At 45.8% G+C, this 23020-nt stretch overlaps 1 protein-coding gene across 2 annotated transcripts in view; it reads left to right on the top strand.

The window, feature by feature from the left end:
- Positions 1-1485: 1485 nt before the first annotated feature.
- SGCD (sarcoglycan delta) overlaps positions 1486-23020 on the top strand; it is a 345029-nt gene continuing 323494 nt past the window's right edge. The window contains exon 1 of one of the 2 annotated variants that reach the window (XM_084295349.1): positions 1486-1533. The gene's annotated coding sequence lies outside the window, so the exon portion shown is untranslated. Of the gene's footprint in view, positions 1534-7251; positions 7594-23020 lie in introns of those variants that run through there. The other variant, XM_084295350.1, reaches the window with a different exon arrangement.

Raw genomic sequence — 23020 nt, 5'->3', positions numbered from 1 at the left:
GAACCAGAAAGTTTGAGAGTTTCTTAGTTTGTACCATACTTCTTCCAGTTCAGCAGGAGAAGATAGAGAGTGAAAGAAAAAAACTAAAGTAAAATAAAATAAAAAGAAAGGCTCTAAAGAAATGTATTTGAAAATCTGAAGAACTCTCTAGGAACAGAGGTATCTTGAATATATATGTGTATATATATATATATATATAATTCATTCTGGTGCAACATATTCGATGCAATGGTTTTATAAACCTCCAGGAAGTTTTTTCATTATCCACTGAATACTTCAGGTGCTTTTCTGTGGGGGCAACGTGTGGGTTTACATGGTTAAATCCACCAATCTAAAGGGTACAGTTTCATGTGTTGCAATGCCTAACACGGATTCTGCCCATGACAGTTAAGGTTATTGTCGGATGTTTTTAGTATTTCCTTTAAATTTTCATCCTATTCCACAGTAGGACAGTAGGGTGAGCTAAGGTTAGGAATGGTGAGTACTAGTGTCCATCAGGAGTAGAAATACACATTATTACCCAAGTGAGAAGACTGGGACAAAGCCTTTATTTCAAAGACAGAAAGAACCAAAATTTTACATTATGGAAAAAAATAGAGTGACAAAAAAGAAGGAAAAGAGAGATCTTCCAGAGATCACAATGCCAGACCTAGCAGCTCTTTATTGCAGCTCTGAGAAGTTCTGAAGTGCAGCCTATAACAATAAAATACACGGCTTGAGGGGAGAGCTAAATCAGGCTCCCAGCGCAGACCAAAGCCTTGCTCTCTCCGTGTTTCTCGCCTCAAGTAATGGCTGAGAAGCAAACAAAGGGGAGTATGGCTGGTGTTTCACAGCCGCTGTACAACCACTGAGCCACTTCTGCCTCGTATGAGGCACGAGGGACATGTGGCAGGTCTCTTCTCCATGCTGGCAGATTATAAACCTGAGTTTCCCCTGGACATGCCTGTTTTCCATGCTTGCTCTTTCTTGAGTAGGGAAGGCAGGACCAGGATGGGGCTTTAGGTTTGTAATCATTGAATTTCCACAAATGCTTTCTGAGAAAACGCTGGTTTGCACATATCAGAGCTGGAGCTTGCATGAACACAGTGACACTGAGGATGGATACACGTGTGAAAGTGCAGATACGTGTATGCACATGGGTATAATGGCACAAATACAGGCAAACATGCTTCTGCTACAGCTCACTTACAGCTTCTGATCTGAAGAGAACAAGAATTTTACATTGAATTTGTAATCAGAAGTCTGTCTGTGCACTTATTTGCTGTGCTTAGAATCCAGGAAGGCACAAACAACACAGGCTAGGGAGGAAAATAAGCAATTGTCTTTGTGGTTTGCCTATATATATACCATTAGCTTCACACACAGAGTGACTCACCAGCAGCAGGTGTCCCGCTGTTATGCTGGGCAGATTAGTAATGCTAGGGAGGGGGCTGCAGGCCGTATTTGGCATCCCCACGGGGAGCTAAAAATAGTTGGTGGACTTCCAGCGAAGTAAAAGTGTTTGTGGGCTTTGAACGGAGTCTGCTTCTGAAGGTAAGAATCAGAGCTGATCTTTTTAATCTGCCATTTCTTTTTTTTTTTTTTTTTTTTTTCCTCCCTTTCTTTTTTTTTCCTGTGTGAAGCTTTCCTTGGCAGTCGATCTGCGAACACTGTCTGGCAGAAAGCTGGGAGATCCGAATTACAAGCAGTTATTTTTGTGGAAACACGGAAGGGAATGACCAGTTCAAGGAAATTGGTGTAACAGGGAGCATTCAGACAACAGAGGAAAGTGTCTTAGATAGAAATAGTTGTGTTTTCTCTCTTCTCTTTTTTTTTTTTTTTTTTCCATCTCAGCTGTTAGAAAATATGAGCAGCACATGAGCAGTCCCAGCATGTGACTCCGCTCTGAGTAGCAGGCGAGCAATTGCTTGTAGTTACACCCACCGTGACACAAGGCCAGTGAGCAAAGTTTTCGGCGGAGTTACTGAAACAGCAGAATATGGACAGAGAAGAGCTGTGTGTGTTTCTGAGACACGTGCAGATCAGTGTGCTACGTGTGCTCCATGGAAGCGTGGCTGAGGCTTTTCAGCATTGCTGCTGAGTGCCTGTGTGTCTGGATGTTCAGACATACTCATAGGCAGGTTACTGCCTGAAAGAAAAATGCTGTTGAAGGGGAAGACTGGGGAGGGTAATAATTATATATGTGTGTGTGTACCTGCATGCATCCAGATCTGTGTGTATGTAGGGATAAGGTGAGCTGCTGGCCTGCAGGAAGGCCCCAGGGGCACCGCGTTGATACCCCCCCTCCGGCTTTGCACAGAGCAGAGGTGGAGACGTAAGGGCTGAGCCTCATTCCTGGAGAAGGAGATACGAGGGCTGCCCGTTACACCAGCATAACCTCTCAGGTCATGATGGATTCTCCCTGATTTTTCAAGTGTCATCCCTGATACTGATAACAAGTGACTCCTGTGGTCTGGAAGCCTACTAACAACCTGACAGACCCGGGCTGGAAGTCCCTGAGTGTCACACGCCTGCCTGAGTGCACCTGGGCACCCTCACAGAAAGCTGCCATCTCCTCTTTGCCAGCTCCCCTGACTCCAGCCCCCTGGGTATAACATTTTTCCATGCGTGCCTCCTCCCCTGCCCTCCCTTAGTGCTGGTTTTGGCAAATGAGCTCCAGCGAGATGAGCGTGCCCATGGCCTGGCTGCGGTGCTGCAGGGGCAGAGGTGGTGCTGCTTTGATCACGGTGCAGCTCCCTCTGACTGAGATCCTGCAGTAGGTGTGAGAGCCACCTCTGGTGCCTTGGACACCCAGTTGGCTCTGAGAACTGGTACCAGTTCCCTGCTGGGCCAGCAGCTCCCTTCCACCCACAATGGGGATGAGCAGTGAGCTGCAGAGCAGTCTCGTTTTAGCCCTGTGCTGTTGGGTCAGCTTCTGCTAGCATCAGCGTTAACGGCCAAACTGACGTTAATTTGAGTGGGAAAAGGGCTGAACTCAAATTAATATATGCTGGCCTGTGTAATTATCTTTATTGGCTGCTGGGGAAGGAAGACCTTATTCACTGCATGCATTTCTCTGGCTGCCTGGCCGCGCTCCAGCGATGCACCAGGCTGTGGGCAGATGGGCTGGGAGAGCGGGACAGGAGGTCTGTGCCTGTTCAAGGGGGGCTGCAATTCCCTCTCGGCCCCAAATGATCATATCCAGCTTATGTCAGACCAACAGGTAATGAAGCAACACCCCCAAATATGGTGAGTGGTATTTAGCTCCAAGCGCTTGTGGAAAACTTTTCCTGTTGAGTCCAAAGTCCCAAATCTTGATCTCTGAGAACAGTCACAGAGGAGAGCACGTAGATTTTACTTAGTGGTCAGTGCTGTGTTTCTAGACTGGTAAAGAGAGTGAGAATTGGAGAAGATAATGGTATACTTAGAAGCACAAGAAAACCGGGCAGCTTTGCTAAGTGCTTGGGATGGACATAAACGGAAGAGAAATCCTATTTGGCAACAGAGAGAATCTGCTGGGGTTGGCAGTCTGGAACTCGCTGTGCAATAATTGTTTCTTCCCCAATAAACCAATGTATTGATTGGGGTAGGCAGGAAGGATTTGTCCCGCTGGAGCTCTGCAGGGCATTCTTATCACACTGCTTACCTCTGATGGTCACGGTTGATACTCATGTGTTTTCCTCCGCTGGGCAAACTGGATATGACAGAAGACAATGTAATTTAGTTTTTGTTTTTTTCCTCTTTCTGAAAATGAATTGCTACATATGATCTCATATGCTCACTCTTGCATATTTATGGGGAGTCCCGAAATCTAATTTCCATTGTGTCTGCTTCTGGTTAGCACAGACTTCATTTTGCAACTTCTAAACAAATTCTCTTGATGAAATAATGCTATGGCATATTGAAAGACAGCAGACATTTTAATACAACCATGCTGAATAATCGATTCTTCCTGAAAGCACACATCAGTATTATCCTTGTGGTAGCTGAATGATCAGTTAACGTAAGGAATGTGGTCCCAAGATGGCACAGGAACGTTTGGAAGTTGTTGTTCCCGACCCTTGCATAGGCTCCCCAATGCCCTTGACTGTCTGTTTGCTGTGAGAGGGTGCACAGATGATTTGCAATTGAGAGGGCTCTCCAGCTTGTTTGCTTGTCTTAATAATTCAGGACAAGGACACCAAGGTCCAAACCATGCCAGACACGTTCGTAGGAAGGAGGAAACCACGGTGGATGCTGTCAGTAATCTTACTACGAAGACTACAGCGATTCTTTGGGCTGGTCTTCTTTAGCTGGCCATCTGCTTTGCATTCCCCGGTGGTACTTGGGCTTGGATCTCCAGTTTGTTTGTCATTTCAGTCTCCCACTTTATTATTTCCAGAGCCAAGTGAACCGCTGCCAATGCCAATGCAATGAGATTGCATTGTGAGCTTTGCGACATGGTATACTTTTTTTATCTTCAAGCCTCAGCTCCTGGAATTAGTTGATTATGCTAGAATCCCAGCATTCATTTGGAAAAAAAAATGAAAAAGGGAAAAAAAGAGTGGATCTCTGCTCCTCATGAACTGAGAGAAAAAGCTTGAAAAAGGATCCCTACAGACATAGTAATCACAAGATAAATAAAAAGAAGCTTTTTTTTTTTTTTTTTCTTTTTTTCAGTATCAGACTGTTTTACAGACAATCATCCTATTTCTGAGTCTCTCACTCACAGTTTTTGAGTGCTGGATGCTGGCAAACCTGAGCAGCAGCTGTTCATTTCGAAAGGCAGGGAAAACAAGTAGAGCCAGCCCTAACAGAAAAAGTTATTTATCTTCCCCTGCACTGCCTTTTCCTCTGCCTCTGCTGCACGACCCGGCCTGTGGTTCCTACTGGGACCCCATTCCAGCAGCTTTGAGCACAACCCACACCCCAGTAAGTCCAGTGAGAAATGGGAGGATGGGAGCTGGTGTTAGCCAGAACCGTGATTCCCTTGAGGTCAGGAGCAGCAGCTGCTGCTGTCACTGACCCCATAACTTTAAATAAGCTTAGCTACAGCCCTATGGCATTTGTGTGTTTGTGGCACCTCTGAAATGTGATGAGGGCTTGCCCAGTTTTGGGGCGGAGACTGGTGCTCTTTCCCCAGCTTGAGGGTATAGCTGGGGTGCGATTTCCAGAGCTGGGAAACCAAAGTGTCCACCAGTATGCCTCAGTGTGCCTGGAGTACTCTTCTCATACTTACATTTTTCGGTGGGAAAAGAGATGACATTCAAAACTAATTTTAAGAAAATATGCTGCTGGTCTGGATTTTTTATCATCCTGGGCTAGGCCCTTAGGGAAACATACTTGCTTTTATAATTTTTTTCCAGTAACTAAGTGGAATTAGCTTTCCCTGCCATTGCTGGCCAACTGGATCCAGTGCACAGTGACACGGTCAGTGGGAGGAAAAGACAATAACTGGGATGAGTTTGTGGGGAAAAGAATTAAAACTAAAAAGAATAACAAAAAAAGTGAAGAGCCATAGGTCAAATTTGGAGCTGGCCTCACTTGATGTGTGCTAATGAAGGATATGGTGCTTGATACTTCCCATTTTTTCTTCCTTTTTTTTCTTTTTCATTTTTGAATACATTCTTTTGAATTCTTCAGCAACAGTCTTACAGGCGTAGCTCTGACACTGCTGCCTGAGCCATGTTTCCACATCATGCAAAAGGAGGAGGGAGCGCATGCCTAGAGGTGCATGTGCAGGGCAGGACTTCAGTGCATTTTCTGTGTACTGTTGAAAAAAACATTTGTCGTCAGTTGCAAGTTTTTTAGAGTGGTAAGAAAATAACTTAATTGGAGCTCCAAACTGTGTGATATTGAGATGGAAGAAACTTATTTTTGGTTAATCTAAGCTTTTTTTTTTATATATATATATACTTTATTTTTTTTCCCCTGATGTTGTTTTAGTGATACTTGGTGGTCATGAAGACTGCAACATCCACATTGGTATCAATTCATTGAGTTACAAATTAAACTGACTTCTGATAAACTTTTATAAGACCGAAATTTCTATTCTGCCAGTGATTAGCTCCAAGGTCCAGATGTAGCAGCTAAGTTAAACTGATGGAAACAATCTCTGATTTGTGCGTACCTACTGCTGTTTAAGTTGTGCCACAGCTCATCAGTGATCATGCCTCTTTCTCAGAAAATAAAAATCAGTCCTTAACCCAGAGAGTGGGAAGGAGACCCAGGGTAACACCTTCATCTTAGGTTTTGGTTTTATAACTTTAGCCCTGCTTAATGTCCTTTTGTTGGACACTGATTTTACAGATCTCTAGTGAACCCAAAACTTGGCACTTTACTGGAATTTTCAGGTTACCCGAGCTTACTCAGTGGAGGGGAAGAGCAGTAGACAGGCATGGGATGGACGAGTTCTCCACGAATGCAAGTGCAACCTTGTCCTAGTGAATACCAGTCTGTAGCTACTGAGTTTGCTGTGAACTGTTACCAACTTTACACCATGATCGTTAACTCCACAGTAAAACATGGAGCACAAACCTCCATTGCCATCTGGTGAAACCAAAACATTCGCTTGTAGTGGCAAAACAATCACCATTTTATGGTGGAAAAGATGTTTCCACTGATTTTGTCTGTAATGAATGAAACTTTCCCAGTAGAAGTGCTGTTGCTGCAGGGATGCCACAGCCCGGTGTGCAGGTTGGGTGCTCAGGAGCCAGCTGGACCTGGTGGCTGGGCTCTTTTTAGGGCATTTTGGTGCAACCAGGAGAGGGTGGGCTGCCTGGGCTTAACAGAGCAGTAAACCTTGCTTCTGATTTGTGCTGGATGCTCTGGAGGAAGCTGACTTCTCTGTAACCTCCGAGGGCAGGGGGGAAAGATGGCCCTGGAAGTGTCCTCTGGTGCCAGCCAGTTGTGGGTCGGGGTTGGCTCTGTGGGGTGATGCCCATCAGGGCTGCTGCAGCCCCCACCCCTGGGGACATGCTTCCACAGCCCTTGGCCAGCTCCTCGGAGAGGGAGGCTGCTGGGCGCCTGGCCACAGCATCCTGTGCTGAAAGCTTTTGGTAGGGAGAGGGATGGGGAAAAGTGGAGGGGGCGTAGAAGGGGATGGGGGACAGGAAAAAAAAAAAAAAAAAAAAAGGTGGGAAAATGGGAGGGAATTAAAACAAGGAAGGGAGAAATGGGGAAAAAACGTGTGGAAAAGAAAAACGGCTACCAGGGAGAAAAGTGGGATGAAGAGGGGGGAAAAAAAAAAAAAAAAAAAGGAAAAAAGGGATGGAGGGGTAAGGAGAAGGCACCCCCTAGACGCATCAGAGGAGCCGAGGCTCTCCCGGGGGGGGCCGGTGGCAGCGGCGGAGCGGGCGGGGCGAGGCGGGAGGCGATGGGAGCGGGGCCCGCCCCCATCCCCGCCGCCCCCCGGTGCTGTCCCCCCCCCCTCTCCGCCGCCGCCACCAGCGGGGGCCGGGGCTCGGCGGCCGCGGATGTGCGGGAGGGAGGCGCGGCTGAGCGCCGCGGCGTGAGGCAGCGCCGCGCCCCCGCTGCCGGAGGAGCCGCTCCGCCGCCGTGATGTCCTGAGAGGGGCCGAGCCCCCCCCCCTTCATCCCCCAATTTCCCCCCTTCCCCACCCCGCACGGCGTCCAGGTGAGAGCAGCGCCCGGCACCGCCCGCGGGAGCTCCGCTCTCGGACTTGGCGGAGTTGCGGGGCTCCCCCCGGGGATGCTCGTCGTGGGGACACGCAGCCCTCAGGGGTCGTGCGCCCCCTGCCCCCCCCCCGGGGTGGGTAGCGGTGCCCCGAGCATCCCCTCTTCGGTTCCTTTATTTGCGCTCCTGCAGGGTGAAGCGGCTCTGGGCGTCGGGAGGATGCTGCTTGGCGCTCGGCGGAGCTTTGTGGGGTGTGGGGGGGCCGTGTTTGCATGGGGGGGGGGGGTCTTTCCCTTCAGTCCCTTCCCTGAAGAGACTTTTGGAAGCGGCGCTGTGCGGGGCTGCCCCCCCGGCAGAGATGCGCGGCAGGACGGAGCTGGGGAGCCGACCGCCGCCAGCTCGGGGGTGCGAGCCGGCCGGAGGGCTGGAGCGTCGCGGGAGCAGCAGCAGGTAAAAACGGAGCAGCTCCGGGGGGACCCGCTGGCTGTGCGGGGGGCTGCGGCACCGGCACCCCCCCGGGGGTGTCCAACAGGTGCTCCCGGGGCCGCTCCGCGGGTGCTGAGCACCGCACGGCACCGCACATACCTGCACCGCGGGAGCTCTTCGGGCTGCCAACTTCTGCTGCTGAAATGCAAGCCTACGGCGTAGGTGTTTCCTTCGCTGATTTTTTTTTTTTTTCCTGTTGGGCAGTTGGATCTAGCGAGAAAAACTTTTTAAGGAAAGTAACGGGTTTGCAACGAGGAGCTGCTTAAGAACTAGAGAATTGCGGAGGTTGGTTGGTTGTAGCGATGGTGTGCTTGATGTTGTGGTGGTCGTCTTGGAGGAGAGCTGCAGGAGATGCGTTTTGGGCTGCAGCGTTAAGAATGTTCACTGAGGTGGCTTTGCTTTAGCAGTTGTGAATTTCAGGTATAGCATGTAAAATGCAAAGACAAAAAAAAAAGTTAGATAAAAATATTTATTAGGCTATGGAAGGGTATAAAAGCTGTAGATTCCCAAGTTAAATCAACTTTTAAAATAGCCTCTCCTTAGACAGCAATTCACATTTTTCAAGGGGAGAAAGGATGGGTGAAATTGACTTGTCCAAATTAAGTCAAAATGAATTGCTTAATATTCAGAGGGGTTGATAAATGAACCATTAAATCAACACTTGCATAGTGGCTCATTGAAAAGAAAAATGAACAACTCTCAGTTGTGTGCTGCACAGAATAGGGCAGCCAGCGATGTTACGACATTAGTTTGCTGAAGTGAGTCCTCCTCCTGCTAACAGATAGATTTGCTCCGTGACACTACATAGGCATGGGGATGGGCTCTTGTGCCCTGTGCTTTCAAGAGTAGAATTGTCCCACTTCCAGCATCTCCTCAAAGGAGGGAAGTCTTGGTTGTGTTTCATTTGGTATAAATTGACATAATCCCATTGTCTTCTCATTGCAATGTTTATCCAGTTCGGTATTTCAGACTTTTTTTTTTTTTTTTTAAAGGAAGAGTTCTATTTTGAATGTCAGTTTGAGACAAAATGATACTGATAAATGAGAAATGGGAGTCACAATTTTGAAGCAACCCAGTCAAGATTACTTGTAGTAAAAGCTCTTTACTACAAGAGAGCTTCACCTCTCAGCAATACAGTGCATGAACGTTGCTTCTAAACTCTTTGATTAGCAGAGGTACAGCTGTTGCAATATTCTGGTTGCCACTGAAAGATTACCTTTGTCTTTGCCCCTTAAGTCCTTGAAATTCTTGCACTGGACTGCAGTGAAGACATTGACTGTGTTGTGCTTTCTGGAAGCCTTTAACATTTTGTTTGAAGAACTGTGAATCGCATGCCCCGATGTGTTTCATTTGTGCCTCTTTGCTTTTGCAGGTAACTTGGAAACGCTTTTAAAACTTAAAATCTGACAGTTGTTTCACTTTGTGCATTTAAAGCAAGTATTACAAAGAGGAAATTAGAGAAATAGATTCTCCAAGCTCCAGCTGAAGGTGGGACTGTAAGCTGCTTCATGGCTTTGGAAAGCTCCTTGCCTACATTTCCTTTGGCCAAGAGCTATTCTGCATGCAAACCCGCAGACAGGCAGGGCCGTTTATTCAGGTGCTGATAATTATGTAAAAGAGTGTTATATAACATGGTCTGTTGCTCCTTATTTAACGTGATGTGTGTGGATGCAATATGCATGCACATATCCGCTGGGTGATAGTTTATTAGGTGGATCCGTTAGAAGTTGGTTGAATGCATAGGAAGCTTTACACGATCTGCAATGAGGCAGATGGACAAGTAGATGCGTCCTCTTCATCAGAGAAGTGCCTCTGGATGGTTAGTGCCTGATGGTGGTGTGCGTTTCTGAGTTGTTTTGCTGTTCTTATGGTCCAGGGTAGCTGCAGGTGTGTTTGTGCACCAGCAACTCTGGTTCAACTAGTCTTAATTCGCTTCTAATCATGCTTAAAAATAAACATAGTACAAAGTTTTCCTGAAAAACTACCCTACCTTATACTTTTATCCTGCTGTTTCTGCTTCCTTGCTTGCTATTTTCCCTTGAAATCATAATGTATTTCTTTAGTTCTTTTGATAAAGACTTTAACTCAAGCTTGCTGGGAAATGGTCACTCTATGTTGAGAAAGTGCTGGCATCTTATCGACTTATTTTGGAAATACTGGAGAAAAATATAAAAGATTCACTTGCATCGATTAAAGCCTCCAGGGCAATCTTCTAACACTGTCGCTCTCTAGGTGAAAAAATAACTTTCTCTCTTGTCTACTCCTGCTTTTATTTCATTTGTGAGAACCTTAGGCTTTGTTATCTGTTTACATCGAGTCCCCTAGGGGTGCTTGAGGAGGAAAGTATCTTAGCCTAAAAGCTCCCATACACCATCACCCTCGGAGTCCTTTTGTCTTTGGACACCAGCTGACGTACTTCCTGACCTGCTTCCCTGCCTTGATGCCATCAGCATCCAGAATCCTAAAGGAGGAAGGACTTACACCAGCCCCCAGCTCCTGGCCTTGGAAATATTTCCTGAGTGACTGTCAAAAAAATAATTAGCAGCTACCTTGATGCTTTAGCGGAGGTTTTGGCAAGATAGCACTTTAGGTGTTGCTTAATGACAAACTTTGATTTATGAGGGAACTGCAAATGTTTGAATTTTTGTATCAGGAATGAACACATGCGAACTTTCTGCATTTCATCTGCAGCTTTCCAGCACTACATGCAGCTAACAGCTTGTCTCTCATTGATTTTAACAAGGGATTTTTACTGAGGATGCTCTTTGAAAACATATTGTTGGTGGTTTTGTTTGTTTGCTTTTGTTTTAATTTGATAAACATTGAAAAGAAACCAAAGAACTTTTCCTGGCCCATTAATCAAGGAGTGGTGTAAGCACAACTGTGTGTTTCTGTGAGTTCTGCACATTCTTCCTCCCAGCCGTGATCAGCCGCTCGCAATAACAGTGCACCTGGACGTGGCTTGTATCTGGCTGGTTTTTAAATGATTCCAAAGGACCCAATTGACATTACCAGGTGCTGGGTCGTGCTTGAAATTATGCTCTTCAGGTGTCATGTCTTTACTTGTTTCTTCTTTTCTTCCCCCATTTCTGCCATTTTTAGCAGCTGTTTTGTTGACTTTGAATGTAGCTAGTGAAAATGGATGGTTTTTGTAGCCTTCAAAAAATGGAGGATCTTGCTTTTCAGTAAAGACAGAATGCTATGGTCATTATCTGCTCATCTGCTTAGCAAGGGAGGTTGTCTGGTTCCTCACACAGGTGAAAATTCTGTAAAACCTCAGCATTGCACTCTGTTAACCAACAAGCATTAAGTTCTGATTATTTTGGAATTTAGTGATGTTTTTAAGAATCTGGTGATGCACGGGGAGCTCACTAAATGTAGTGCATTTTAAGATGGTGAGCTGGGCTGCCTCTTAGAAAATCCAACAGATGGAAAGCCCAAACATCGGTATTGTGGTACTACCTGTGTTGCTTCAGTCCTGCCTCCTCCTGGGGATGTGATCTCAGTGAGGCTTTGAGAAGGGAGGTGTGCATCTGCATTTTGTGTGCCTTGGGGCTTCCTTGCTTTCCTCCAGTGTGGACATGCCAGGACCATCAACCAGGTTCTAACGCTGTGTCATGTAAGTTCTCCTAAGGGAAAAAAAAAACACCCAAGTGTTCATTTTTGGATGCCGACCGTTCCCATTACTGTCCCTCTTAGTCCCCATGGGTGTTAGAGACCTACCAGCAGTGCAGAGCTACCAGTTCTGGGCCCACATCCAGGGGGTGTTGCCTGCTGTTGGGCTGAGCCAAGATGTGTCAGGAACCAGCCCAGCAGCTGAAATGGCAGGGTGGTGTTTTACACCTTCCTGGTGTGGAAGGTGTGCAAGCAATAGGACAGGATCACTTCTTTCTGACAGGATCACTGTCAGGCCTAGCCATTTAGGTAGGATCTTCCCTGCCTTCTCTGGAGGTTTGCCTGGTGTTGGCCACCTGCTGACGTACTGGTTTTGGCATGGTGGGAAATGTGAGCAGGTACCAGCACCATGGGGGCTCGTGTTGGCCATGTTACTGCTGTGTGGGGCTGCTTGGCTCTATACCCCTGTGCTTGGCCATCAGACTGGTATGGTGTGCTTCTCTGTGGGGGTGTGGGGCAGGCAGCTCTCTGTGGGCATTCTTCCTTTTTTCTGGTGTTAGCCTGAGAATTACAGTTTGTTCCCTTGCAGTACTGACACGACTCAAGGACCTTTTGCTGAAAGGCAGTTTCGTTATTCTATGTAGTGCTTGAATTGCTCAGCAGAGGGAGAACAGACCGTATTGCACGAGGCACCCAAAAATGCCAGCAGCCAGAGCCACAGTGCTCGGACCGATGGCAGGAAAAGGTGTCCCAAAGCGTCCCTTTTTTTTTTTTTTTTTTTTTTTTTTTTATATATATATATATTTTGTTTTAAAGCTCTGAGCTAAGCTTTCACCTCTTGATTAAAAGTAGCAGCATCAGTCTGTAGGTTAATGAACTATCTCAAGTGGCAGAACAGGTGGCTGTGATTAAAAATATATATTTGTCCAAATCCAAGAAGCAGCATGCCTCAAAGTATCTTGTAGGTCTGAGTGGAGCTTTCCAAAATATCCAGGAGGAAATGCTGGATTGGCCTTCGCTGACTGAAGCTTTACTGCACATCCAGAGGCTTGAAACAAAACAAAACCTCACAAAACCAAAACCCCACAAAATTCCCCCCTTTAAATTGTTGAAATTCAAGCAGCAGGTGATCCATGTGACTCACCTCCAGGCAGATCTTTAAGAGTCATAAATTGCCGCAGCTCCACTAACTTCCCTGGCGCTCCGCCAGTTGTGCTGCTAGCTGGAGGCCTGCCCTGCTATTTTTGGGGGAAAGTTTGAGCAAAAGATCCTCACTGAGGTGTGTGTTGTGTGTGAGTGTTGTTGGTTTTGTTTGAAGGTGAGAAAATACTAGGTTAAAGAGTGAAATCTGTGCTTAGGCAACCAGATAATGTGGCTCTGTAGAGATTTGCTCGCTTGTAGCATACTCTGCAGAAATACGGGAGAATTAGACATTTGTTTTTTGTCAGAGATGTCAGTTTGGTGTGATAAGAAAACAGTTGTTAAAACATTGCTGGATAACAGTAAGACGATAATCATGAGGAGGAAAGAAGCACCGGGAGGTTCCTGCAGGTGGGTTGAACACGGCGCTGTTTTGTGGTCTCAGCTTGCTCCCTGCCCCCTGTTAACCTGGGGGTAGCTCAGCCTGCTCCAGGGCTGGGTCCTGCATCTGCTGCTCTGCATCGCCGAGGTGCTGTTGGCAGAGGTCTGTGAGTGCAGCAATGAAACTGCTCGCCTGGGAGTACGGGGCTGTTTACAGCACTGCCTGCTCATCCAGAGGCCTGACTGGTCCCTGCGGTGGATGTTTGCTAAATCAATGGAAGAGTCCTTTTAAAGATTGACTCGAGAGTCTGTGGAGGATGATGGTAAGGGTCTTAACCCTCTTTTAGGTAGCTCTGAGGAAGCTTAGACAGGGAAATGTGCCCAAGTTACAAACGTGGAGCATGCAACTTGGCAAGCAGAGCCTGGGAAGTGGCTGCACATCAGAGAAGGCTCTTCCATCTTCTGTGCTCTTATTCCTACTAGATACAGCTTACAAACCAGGCTGCTCCTAGACTGGGTCTGCTAGGTCCTTCCCAGCAAACAAACCACCTTTATCGCCTTCAGGTACCAGCCGTGCCCTGCCCGGAGCAGGCGGTGGGGGTGATGGTGCTGAGCGGATGCTGTTAACAGCAGGAGAAGGAGCTCTCTCCTGAGGGGAGTTCATCTCTGCTGGATAATGAGCTCTGCTTCACTCAGGACTGAATTGCTGCTGTACGGATCACAGCAAAGCGCAAATGAGAATGCAGCACTGGGCACTTCCTCCAACCTCTCTTATACATGGCAAATGGCTAATTAAAGGAGAGCTGTTTTGAGCTATTGGACTGCTGCTAGCCTGAGTTCTCACAGAAAAATCTTATGCAGTTTGACTTGCTCCAGTAACTTTTTGAAGCCTTTTAAAACGGTGTGTTGCTACAACCCCCATGTTTTGTTCTGACTTTTAGCCTGTGTTGCAAGTTCAAGATGCAAAGAGTTGAGGTGCTGGCTGAAGCTCGGTCTGTGCCGACTGTCCTTGTGTATGTACGAGGCACATAGCCATGGAGTGGGGCAGGAGAGGCATTCCATGATTTGGAAAATAACCTGTAAATCTGTCTCTTATTTATTTTATTTACAAAATTCTTGATGCTGAACATATGCACTCTTGGAGTGTCAGCATGTGTAGCTATACTCTTCTTGTGACTTATTTTATGGACATAAACAGGATGTAAGTGGATTTTCTACCTTATGCTATCTTTCCAAAGGAGGAAAAAATTCACTGTTTTTGCCATCACATTCAAGTAAATCATTAACCCTGAATTTCACCTCTTTTATTTTATCAAATTTACAATTATTCCAACTTTAAAATTTAACTTTTTGGTGTACGTGACTGTTCAAAAATGTGAATACAAAATGAACCTTTGAGCAACAATACCTTGTTTAACCTGACTGCTTTTTTTTTTTATTTATCGTTTCAATGAGACCAGAGAAGAATCATAGCCCTTACAGAGCAGAGCTTAGTCTTCTGCTTACAAGTTGGTCCTGAACAGCTGAATTATTTTTGCAGTTTTGTTTGCAGAGCTTGCCCAAGCATTTTGTGTTAAATAAATAAACACAAGATTATTTACTGTTTTAGAATAGGCACTGCAAAATCCACTTTTATTAGTTCCCAGTTAACAGAGGGTGCTCCAAAAACCTTGCCTTGCATGCACTGAAATGTGATTTTATTTTTTTAATATGTGGTTTCTTTTGTTTGTTTGTTGTTTAGGGGATAATGATGAAACTGCAGTGCTTTGATGGATTGATTTTTATTTCTGGTGGAGCATAAAATGTACTGAAAAGGAAATATTCGATGTGAATGAGATATTCAGAAGCAAGTTGTAGGTTTGAGTTTAGCTAATAGGGAAGAGGCCAATCCTCCTGTCACCAGTGTCAAGGAAAACACTGGGAGTGGAGTCAGCCATGCTGTAATTACCAACAGATGATGACTTCTGGAGGTGCGAATAAAAGACTTGATGTATTGACTGTGTTGTGTGAAAAACAAATCTGTTAGATAGTCTTTCCTGGTGCTGTTTGTTCCCCTTCTTTCTGTCTGACTTCAGCAGCAGAGCTCTTCAGCTACTGAGCAATGGGTGCTTCTACATTCCTCTGCCCAAGCTGGTGGCTGCTTAGGAGAGGTACTGCATGGACCCTACGCATGTCAATGTTTAATGCTGTTACGCGCTTTAAGTCACACTTTGAAAATAATTCTGAAATCTGGATATTTATATACTGGTTTAGACAAAAGGCACCTACACGTTAATTTCTGAAATGGTGTTTTTCATTTACAGGTGTTTCCTGAAGCATCTGTGTGAAAACTAAAAGTTAGAACTGAATGATTTTAGGTGTGTTATTTAACGATATTATTACTGCCATGGAGGATGTTAGAGTTGTTTGAGTCAGAAATAGCAAAATAGTGCAGTTAAAGTTCATCATTGCTCTTAATTTTAACTGCACTGTTAAGAATGGTTCATGTGCCCTGGCTTGGGTAAGGACCTGGAGGAGGGAGGCAGGGTGCTCGTGGTGTACAGCCAGCGTGCCCCAGCACCAGGAAGGGCTCTGTGCTGTGTCACCACCCTGTGACCTGCTCTGTGACCTAACCCTGGCACGGTCCTCTCTGCGCTGACTGTGGTTCGGTTAGACTTGTCCCACTATTTTATGCTTTTGCAGATGATGTTTGGTGTGCTTTTTTTAGAAAGGTCGCATGGGGCTAACAGTGGTAACACACCCTCATGCTCTGAAGAGCCGAATGTTTCCCTTTGTGCACCCTCATGAGTTCAGCACTCCCACCTCTCCCCTGGCTGGCCTGGGTTGTGCTCTGTGTGAGCTGTGTTTCTCCAGTCTCTTTTTATTCCCTCGGCTCACTTGGTGCCTGTGATATCCTTAATGCAGCATCATATTTCACCATGTGTGGATCCTGGTGTCTGCTAGCCCTGGAACCACTGGTGCAGTTGCAGTTCCCATAGCACAGTCCAGCAAGACCCAAGTTACTGGGATGGTCATCAGTCAAGATGTTGTCAACAGGGAGTGTTTTCTACCTCCATCTTCCCTCAGGAGCATACAGGCAGTGCAGTAGGCTGCCCGCTGTGTCGTTACCTTTGGATGTTATATTTGGATGGTACCTGGGGGCACGTGAGCTCAGCGGCACCTCCGGGCTGCAGCAGAGATGTGTCCGTGTGTCCCTTGCAGCTCTCAATGGAGTAGGGGTTTACTGCAGTGGCAAAGAAGGGATCTGAATTGGAGTTTGAGGAAGATAAGCCTTTTTTTATATAACTGAAGGGAATCACAAGATAGTGTCTGTGGGGCTGAGCTGGTATTTGTGGGCAGTGTACAGGCAAAAATACAGCCTAGGGAAAAGCAGGGTGTGTTTGAGAGATGAGCAGAGATTCCGTGAGTCAGCTCCCTTGCCTTTTTCACGTTGCCTTTATCTTCATTGTGTTGGTGGGAGCTGCATGGCATTTTTACCTGGTCTCACCCCCAGTATATTTCGTTATATTTCTAAAGCCAAAATGCTTAATATCCTGAAACTAGCATGTGCGTGTTACTCTGCAGTGTTTGGGTCTATCTTTACATCGGCAGAGTCTATTATTTTGGTATCGAAATGGCACTTTGTGAACAGTTTTAGTGCATGCTTGTGTATTGCTAGTGGTCTCTGTTCTGTCTTGAATAGTGAAGCTGTCTGACTTAGATGAGAACTGGTTTAAAAATGAGGTGGAGACCATCTCAGGGTGGCTCTAAAAACCTTGGCAGTGTCCCCTTTTAATTGGCTACTGCAGAAGTGTATTTGTTCAGACAAATCTTTTGAAAAATGAGGCAGCGTAGAAGCTTTGTAAATAACAGAAGTGTTTCTTACGTGATTTAGTGAATTCATAGTTTCTCTACAGGAGGAGTGTTCTCAGCATCAGAATGTGCAGTAAGTCAGGACTTCCGTCATTCTACTATATCTTGGTTCCTTCATAGGGAAGAAAATGCATTATGAGAAATCAGAGAGATTCATCAGCTGAAAGATGTCAGAGACGTTTTCCCCAAACCTCACATCTTCAGCAGCTGGTAATTACTCATGAACACGGTGTGGAAAGCTATGGTGGCAGTGGAAATGTTGCTTCCAAAGCCCGGTGCAAAAGATGAATGTGCTGCTGATGGTATGACAGCAGCTGCCTCAAGTGACTGGCTCCATCCTTATCCATTGCTTATCTCAGGATAAAAAAAAAAAAAAAAGTGTTGGCCCTAAGGTGGGAAAAAGCTATTTTATAATTAATGATGCACAGCCTCTTGTTCTCCATATGCTTCTCAGACCACACGATACTGTTCTGACAGGGACAGAAAGACTTTTTTTTTATTATTATTATTTTGGTTCTTGCATTTTCCGCTACTAATGTGAAACTTCAGAACTGCTTGAACTCATGCTTGTAGCTCCTGATCTTCTTGAACCTGGCTTTTCACCCAGCTTGGTCCTGCACCTTTTGTGCTACAGGAGTGTAAATTGCCTGATGACAGTTTTTTGGTTGCTGCTGAGCTGATGTTTCCAGAAAACTGTCTGAAATGACTGCATCTCTCTTCTGAATTAGACCAGCTAATTCTCAGCCCGTCAGTCTGTGTGGACAGTCATTCTCATTTTTTCAGTGTGATACTTTTGCATTTATTAACATTTAATTTACTCTGTTATTTTGCTGTCCAATCAGTATGTCTTGAAATTCTTCTGCAGCTTTCATAGCAGTTATAATTGTGCCTACTCTTAACCATTCTGTTTTGTCAGTGTCATTTGGCACTTCATTACTTCCCTCCCCCTTCTAAGACCATTAATGGATGTATGGAGTAGTGTAGGTCTGGACACAGATGCTGAAGTAATATGTGAAAAACCTCCCATCATCATGACAAGTGACTTAAAAAAAATCCCTTTATTTATTGCCATTTGTTGACCCTCATTGTGTCCTTTTTTCTTTCTATCTACCCCGTTGTAGCCTAGGTTTTTTTTTTTTTTTTTTTGTGCTTAAGACTCTTTGATGGCTACTGGTGAAGGATTGGGGAAAATTCACATGTACTGCATCAGCTCCATGCATGCCACGTCACCTTGTTCATATCCTTCGGGCAACTCTAACAAACTTGTGGGCCACGATCTCATTGGTCTGTGGTTTTGAACATTTGGCTTTTTTAATGAAATGTTCAGCTGTAGGAAGCCAAGGAAAGAAGTGAGATATGTTTTCTATAACATTTTTATTTATTTTTTTGGTCCCTCTGCACTGCAGCTTTACAGCTTTGTTCAGAGTTGCAGGGTCCCAGAATCAGTTATCATGAAAATACGTCACCATGGTGGTATTCTGTTACACTCCATGGAACTGCTAAGTTTAACATGGAAATTTTCAAAGCAGTGCCCTGAGGTGTACAAGACAAGATGAGACTTTATCAATGGTAATAAGCTTAAAGTATTTATTGTGAGGAAAAAATCAAACACTTGAACTAATGTTGACTGAAACTTGTTATTGTGTTACAGTTCTAAGTGGTTCCTGTATATAGAAGTAGTAAGTCATAGGGCTATCTACATTCTTCACAAAGAAACTTTGAGTGTTTCAAGTTTTATTTCTGGAACCTGTAATTTGGGAGAAGGGACTTTTACTTTACTCTCTACTTCTTTGTTCATTGCTCTACAAAACTCTTAACAAAATGTCAGTACTGCAGGCTTCTGATGCCAGCATTTGCCACTAGCCTTGTATAGTAACTCTGTTTTATGGAAAAAATTATGTTAGAAGCTTATCTATGTTCTCTGTGGGAGAATATGAAGTATATATACAGAGTCTGTAATGAAAAGCAGTGGGAGAAAGCTACAGTCCTCGTAAATACCCACCTTGGAAGGAACCTGTTGACATTCTCAAATCTTTCCTTTTGTTTTGTGCTGTTAGTCTCTACTGAAGTAACAGGTCATCACGGTTACATGTTTCTTCTGACCTTACGTGCCCAGGCTAATAGAGCTATCAAACCTTCCTGCTGTAGCAGCAGAAAGCATTTACTCACTAACTGTCATTTCATTCACCAAAGTGTGGGGAAAGTCTTGTCCAGAGGTTACAAGCCCCTCAGATGTAGATCAGCATGGTCTCCAAATTTCATCCAATCAAGAATTTTTCTTTCTGGTCCATGATGGTGATCCTGTGTGAAAAAACAGCATTTGTTGGGAAAGTACATACTGGTGTCTTAATGATGAGAGCTAGGTTATCTGGTTGTGGAGTAAGATGCTTGTGTAATAGCCTCAAAATATCGTGATAAAACTGAAACATCCAGTCAACAGACAACTTGCACATAAAATTAGTTGATAATTCCACTTAAACGAAGGAAGAACGATGGAATTATTATTTCTGGGATTAGTTATGCCTCAGTTGCACACCTGCAGTAAGAAGTGAAACAGCTTTTGTCTTTCATGGAACAGCTGTGTTCTCAGTCATAAACCATCTTGGTGCAGTGGGAGCTGAAATAAATATTTCTGCAGTTTCAGTTACTTGGTCCCAAGAAGGCAGGGCCACGACTGTGACAGCAACTCCACACATTCTTATATGCTGCTCCAGGTGACAGGGCTGAAGTTTCCAAATGAACACTGTCCACATCGCCATCCTTGTGCTGTCCCTGCAAAGCTGAGTGGTGGCTCTGTTCACTGCTTGCTGATCCAGCATGCTGGTGGTGCAGCTCAAACAGCCTGGTGGATTTACTCATCATGTCTTCCAGAACCTGAAAGACAAGAGATCCTATTTAGGGTTTGAAGGGTTGCTTGTCCCAGTGGGTTACAAACTTGTTCGTAGTTCTGAAGCCTTGCTGGCGCTGCAGTGACCTGTGAGAGGGATAGGTGCCAGGAATGTTCATAGAATTATAGAATCATTAAGGCTGGAAAAGACCTCCAAGATTATCAGGTCCAACTATCCCCCTACCAGCAACATCGCTCACTAAACCATGTCCTTAACTGCTGCATCCAACCTTCCCTTAAACACCCCTAGGGACAGTGGATTCAGCCTGGATTCATGTTTGGGATTGCCCTGGCCCAGCTGCAGGACCAAGGCGCTTGGCCTTGGTGAGCTCCATGAGGTCCACACGGGCCCTCCTCTTGCTAAGGGTGTGCTCGGTCCCACTGCCCATGTCACTGACAGAGATGTTAAATAATAGTGGTCCCTGTACAGGCCACTCAGAGACACCACTCATCACTGGACTCTACCTGGGCATCACAGTTGCTGCTGCCCATCCCTCCAGTTCCTTATGCCCTGGAAATACAGACACAGAGCTGTATGGGTCTGGGCACTCAGGTGTCGTCACCACAAGTTTGGTGACCCACCCCTGCAGCTCCTTTCCTGCCCAGTGCTTGGTGGCCCTGTGACAAGGGGCTGCTGATGGGCGCTTCAGAGAGCTGGGGCACTGGGAAGCCGTGAGGGGGTGGGTGGTAGGATGGATGGAGGGGCTGGGGAGGCTGGAGGCTACGAGGGGCCAGGCTGGTGGGAAGCCATGAGGTGATGGGGTGGTGGGAGGGGGCTGCAGGGCGAGGCAGGTGGCAGCGGGTCATGGGGTCCTTTGTGACCTGCCATGATGCGGGCTCTGCCCAAGCAACGGGTGTGCAGCAACGGGTCACGGGGCCTTTTGTGACCTCTGTGATATAAGTGCTGCTGGCAGCCTGGTTTCCCCACTTTGCCTGGAGGATGGGACGGGAAGGAGTGGAGCTGCAAGGTGTCCCTGCAGAGCCACCCCATTCCTGCTGCCCGTGTCTTTGGTGCTTCGTGGAAGCGTTTCCCATCCCTGTGGTGGGAGCCCTTGAGGCCAGACCTCAGCAGCATGGTGGGGAGAGACCCAAGCAGGCCTGGATGGAGGAGGAGGACAAGGTTAATGCCACCCCGATGAGCTGCCTGAGGTGCAGGTGCTGCAGGCAGGTGAGTGGCAGAGCTGGGCTGAAGGGCTGGCAGCTGCAAGCTGCCTCTGCCCCTTCCCAGCCTCACAGGAGCTGCTGTCCCATGCGGCGTGGCACCCCCAGGGGCAAGGGGAACCATCCACCTCCATGGGATGAGCAGGGAGAGGCAGGATGAAGCAGGTCATGGGCAGCCGTCCTGTGGGTACAGACCTCTCCTGCGCAATGGCAGCAAGAACCTTGTGGGGTTTCAGGGCTCTGCCCCCTTAACATGCCCCATCTGCTGGGGAACACCTGGCTCCGATGTACGCCCAAGAGAGAATGTTGGTGTCTTTGTGTGGAGAGACTGTCCGTGCTCTCTGCATCCATCTTGTGATAGTAGAAGGAGAAATTTTAAACATTTCACTTGTGAAAAAATACTGAAATCTTCTTGATTTTAAAGGAGTTTGATTTCCTGCTTAAAAATAGCTGTGCAGAGCTGAATGCAGTGCCTGTACTTACTGGTCTCAGGCTGCATAGCCCCACTGTTGGCAGGGCTGGGCAGGGACATTGGTGGCTGCCCTGGTGTGGGATGGAAGCTGCTTCTCCAGCTTGACAAAGGTGTTGCATGAGCATGTGTGTGTGCCAGCTGCTGGAAGGTGCCTTCGATCACATCCGCTCTCACTGGGTTTCATTGCGCTTGTATATATAACAAAATCATTGCATCAGCTTTTTACACAGCAGGGCTGATACTGGCAGTGGTACCTTGTTAAAATGAAAGACTGTCTATCTTATTGCAGATAATGTGAGACCAGCCTGTGTTTCTGTTCTGACAATACTCTGTGCCAGATAAAGCCCAGTGAGAGATATGTGCAAGTTTAGTCACTTCAATGCTTTGTTGTTGTTTTCCCCTCCAAGTAATGCAATGTTTCAAGAGACTTTTTTTAAGAGGGAGGAGGTAAGGGTTTGGTGCTTGCTTTCAAAGTTTTACAATAATAAAAGTGTTGTTTAAAGGATAAATGTGTTAAGGACAGAAACAAGGAGTTATGAGACTTGTCTGCACAGAACACTGTCATCAATGTGATTTGAATCATTACTATGTTTAAAACAACCTCTGGGTTGTTTGCACTCAGCCTGTTTTCGTGAAGTTTGCTTCATCCATGGTTGTGGCATACGCATGTCTCTATCTAAATTTTTTGTAGATATTCACAGTATCTTGTACTTTAGTGCAGTATTTCCTTCTCCAAAACAAACAAAAAAGAACTCCTGAGACTCTTGAGACTTGTCGCTACAGTCACAAATTTTAAAGGAAAAATGATATTTCCTACATTGTGATTTTGATTCTTGCCTCAATGCCATCACTCAGCTGTTAAGCCAAATTAAAAGGAGTATTAGGTGTCCAAGTCCCTGCAGTGTTAAGTGGAAAGCTAGGTGACAAAGAGCTGTAGTAACCTCCAAGTACAGGTGTGTAATTTAGGAGCCATGAAGCCACATGGAGCCTCCAATCAGTGATTCAAAGCTCCGAATTAGCACCTGATTCTCTCCTGTGAGTTATGTGAGGAGCTGAGGTTCCTGACTTAAATAAATTAGCTGCTTAAATTAAATTGATTCTCCACATCTGTCCTTTGCTTGACTCTTGCATCTTTGAAAACAGTTTCTCCCCACCTTCCTTTTCTTCTTTTTTTTTCTGAAAAATTTCCAGGATTCATTAGTGATAATGGATAGGGGTAATGGATTCAAGCGGTGGAAAAGTGAAAGCAAGGAAAGTGAAGGTGGAAGCACTTCTGTCTCTGAAAAATTGCATCTTATTTCCTTCTTGAGCCATCGTGGATCTGGCTTTGATTTCCAGATGCTGGAAGTCAGTTAGATGAGGCAGCCGTGCAGCAGATGTACTTTTAATGTGCAGGAATTAATTAGTTGTAAGTAGGTTCCTTCTTCACCTTT

Source organism: Netta rufina (genome assembly GCF_964035555.1).
Source record: "Netta rufina genome assembly, chromosome: 14".
In the NCBI taxonomy this organism is placed as follows: domain Eukaryota; kingdom Metazoa; phylum Chordata; class Aves; order Anseriformes; family Anatidae; genus Netta; species Netta rufina.
Note: the sequence above shows the minus strand (reverse complement) of the source record. Positions and strands in the feature narration are given on the sequence as shown.